General features: G+C 34.9%; 1 long non-coding RNA gene across 2 annotated transcripts; it reads left to right on the forward strand.

Annotated features, from left to right (window-relative positions):
* Nucleotides 1–507: 507 nt before the first annotated feature.
* On the forward strand, nt 508–2,856 carry LOC127079176 (uncharacterized). Of its 2 annotated transcripts, none has more exons than XR_007787905.1 (5): nt 508–589; nt 1,264–1,357; nt 1,540–1,681; nt 1,785–1,881; nt 1,965–2,856. It is a non-coding gene; the product is annotated as an uncharacterized LOC127079176 (long non-coding RNA). The 2 variants fall into 2 exon arrangements; XR_007787906.1 differs by lacking the exon at nt 508–589 and adding an exon at nt 690–1,160.
* Nucleotides 2,857–3,711: the final 855 nt, after the last annotated feature.

The following is a 3,711-nucleotide window of genomic DNA, read 5'->3' on the forward strand; positions in this document are numbered from 1 at the left end:
TTTAAATCGAAAAAATTAGTGAATTTGAATGTGATTATTTATACGTGTAAAGGTATGAACGTGGGTGTTAATAACCTAATTAAATTAATTAACGCATGGAAATCAATTAATCGAATAAAAAACTAATATCGAAAATTCAACTATTAATTAAATCTAAAAGGTAAACAGTTAAAAATATAAATAACTAAATAACGATTAAATTAAATGAATAAAAATACAAAAGTAAAATAAATAGCAAGATACTATAAAAATTTAAATGATAATAAGCATAAAAATAAAATAATTGGAAATATGCAACTCACAAGTATCGAACCCATCCCACTAAAGCAAGTGAACCTACTCTCTCTCCACTAGGCCACTTGTGGTCATTTGCTATGTTAATAATAATTTGAACATGTAAACCAGAATAGATTAAAATATAAATTAAAATAAAAAATAAAATAAGATAGTCTGTTGGACTACCTATTAATGATGGAGGAATCCAAAAATAAACCCTAGCCGCTTGGCTGTTGGGTTTCCAAAGGATTATGGATTGGGAACACTAAACAGCATACCAACAATTAAAGGAAATGCCAAGGGAAACCAAAGGGTAAGTGGTCTTTAATCATGTTTTAAATGTTATTTCTTAAAAATAAATAAAAGAAAATTGAAACAGAGCCACGTGAAACAACACAAAATTCATTCGTCTTCCTCACGAAGACTTACTCTCATTCCTCATCATCTCTCGTCTTCGATCCATCTCCCTCGCCCTCACTCTCGACCTCGTTTTCCTTATTCTGAATCTAATCCTCAAACTCACATTATCTCTCCATCGCTCACATTAGCCTCACGATACTACTCTCACCCAAAAATGCACAAATCCATGGTTTCAAAAGAGGATCAAGTAAGAAGCTCACCTTCGACGGTGACGACGCCGCCGACGAAGCTTGAATCTTCCTTCTTCGCCTCTTCAATCTAGGTTTTTTTTCGCCGTTTTCCAATTAGGGTTTTTGTCTCTCAGATTTTTTTCGTCCTCTCTCTCGTTTTCCTTCTCACCTTCCCTTTTATATTCAGCAATTAGGGTTTTAGACTGACCTCTGGAGATCAAAAGGGGTTTCTGCGAAATCCCTTTAGGGTTGTCAAATTTTGGTCGCCCTATTTGATTGTTAAATTCGGAAAAGGTAACACAGACCTACACTTTCTTCTTTGATTTTGTTTCAATCCCTTTTGGGATATTTTTTTGAAATTCTAACGCCTTGCTAATTGCTTTGTGCTTTACTGCAGTGAATTCGGTGAAAACATGAGTAGCTTCGGTTTTCACACGACCTTGGTGGAATTGGTATTTTCTAGCCTATTGGTTTTACTTCAACATGTGATGGTGAGCTCTTGGTTATTGCTGTAAGTTTACATGGTTCTATAGGCAATGCTTCACACTGTGATTAATTGGCACAACCCTGATTATGATATGTGAATGTGCTTTGCTTCCAACTGCTCAATTGGATTTGCTGTCTTGATTGGTTTGTGTGGCCTGAATTAACTGCATGCTTTTGCTCATTGCAGGTCTGGTTTGGGCATTGTGGTCGGGTTTGTGTTATGTTGAACTAGTGCAAGATGTGGGTTAGCTCGGTTGCATGAACCTGTTGCTCGAAGCTCATGTTGGTTTGATGGTTTAGGTGATGGTTTGCCTAATTACTCGTAGCAGGTTTGTACTATGTGTGTTGCTGCCTGTTTGGTTTTAATGGTGTCTAGTTAAGTTGGAAGTAACTGAAGTGTTATGGACTGTTGTGGGTTATTTCATTTTGCAGTGAAAATGGTGTCTAGCTGGTTTGGTATGTTTGTGTGCAGGTCATCTGTTGGTAGTTCGGCAAGGTTTTATAGGATTGCTGCAGGACCAAGGTTTAGGTATGTTGGCTGCAGGCTTCAAGTCATGGTGCCTTGGTTTGAAAACTTGTTTGAAATGACTAAGCTTGGTTGTGCTATGACAGGTACTAATGGATGCAGGACTAATCCATGGCCATTTCCTGCATGATAATGATGGTGTGATGCTGTTGCAAAGCAAGATGACATAAGTTGCGACAACAATAACGATTAAACTGTCATGGAGCTCCTTGACCAACGGTTAGGGCAGGCTAAAGGCAAATGGCTAAGAATCCGTGGCCAATACAACATGGTTTGCATCACGGTGCTTGCTTGCTCGAGTTTGTGCACTGTAAAAATTGTTGTTGAACTGTCACTACCAATGTATTGCAGGTTGCCTGACTTGATTTTCTTTTGCAGGATGATGTTTGCTGCAGGTAGCTTGCCTTGCCTGCTGCAGAATTGTAGGTCTTGAAATCCGTAGAATCAGTTATGCATTGATTGAACCGAATCTTGAAATGTGTCGTGGCTATTTGTTAATACTTTTAAGATTTATGACTTATGCTGAAGATGTCTAGGTGCTGGTGCAATAGGATATTACTGCTTGATACTCATTATGCAAATGTTAGTAAAAACTGTTAGCAGGTTGGCCGAATGTGATGCTATTATTTGAGAGAGAAATTGATGCACAAATGTCTACCTTTTAGCCTTCTTAAACATCCCATGAAGTGGTTTGGTTCACTGGTTTTTTTTTATACTTTGGGTGCAGGTTAACCGCTTGGATGCGAGCTGCTTAGTTCGGGGCTGTTTTGGAATTCTTATGGAGCGCTATGGCCTTGATGATGTTGATTCGCTACTGTTAGAAAAATCATATGTAATGGATTGGGATATATAGAATGTATTGAAATGGTTTACGTATGTTTGTATGGTTATGGTTGTAGTATATCATGACATGTGTTGAAATTTTGAATGGAACCATTGAATTTGAAATGGAAACGAGGTGTATTTGAATTGATTAAATGAATGAATACACATTGGAATTGTTTAGATTGTGTATTGAAAGTTAATTGAATGAATTAGATTATGTAACAAATGCTTATTGAATTGGACTTGTATGTAAGTCTATTGAATTGTATTGAATGGAATTTGGATATATTGAATGAAAGCTTGAAAGTTTAAATGAATTGTATGGAGTGTAGGATTGTAATGGTATGTAATGAATTGTTAAAAAAAATAGAAAATTACTTAGACATGGAAAGTGGCTTATGTAGGTTGGTGATTTAAATGCGTCCAATCAAAATTCATCCCTCTTTTTATTTTCTAAACCAAATGTGGGTTTCTTTGTGTTCAGTAGAAATGGAAAGGCCAAATTCTAACTTATCCAAGGACATCACCTCTATTGGTTACTCAAATGCAAGAGTGGACATAAAATTCTGATTTTAATGAGCAATGCATATGATGATTACCAAATTGATATGGAATACCACAAATCTATCTTAAACCAAACACCCTTGGCTTGTTGATTTTGGTCAATGGTTATATAGTTGACTTAAAGTCTAGAAATGGTGTAGTGGATTTTGATGGACATGGTTGTTAAAAGGGTTAATGGATAAATGGATATTTGGTTATAAAAATGGGTATGGATTTTAGAAATAATCCAAGACTAAACTAAATGTCAATTTAAAATAATAAAAAAACCAATAAAACCAATTGAAATCAAATTAATCTATAATTTGTTGAAATTAATTTGATATCAATTCTAACATTTATTTGAAAATTAAAATCAATTAAAGTTTAAATCATTAGTAAAAAAAACAATTAAGATTAAATTGAAATTTGAAATTAGACTTAATTTGAAATTAAATTGAAAATTAA

Source organism: Lathyrus oleraceus, chromosome 5, assembly GCF_024323335.1.
Source record: "Lathyrus oleraceus cultivar Zhongwan6 chromosome 5, CAAS_Psat_ZW6_1.0, whole genome shotgun sequence".
NCBI lineage: Eukaryota > Viridiplantae > Streptophyta > Magnoliopsida > Fabales > Fabaceae > Lathyrus > Lathyrus oleraceus.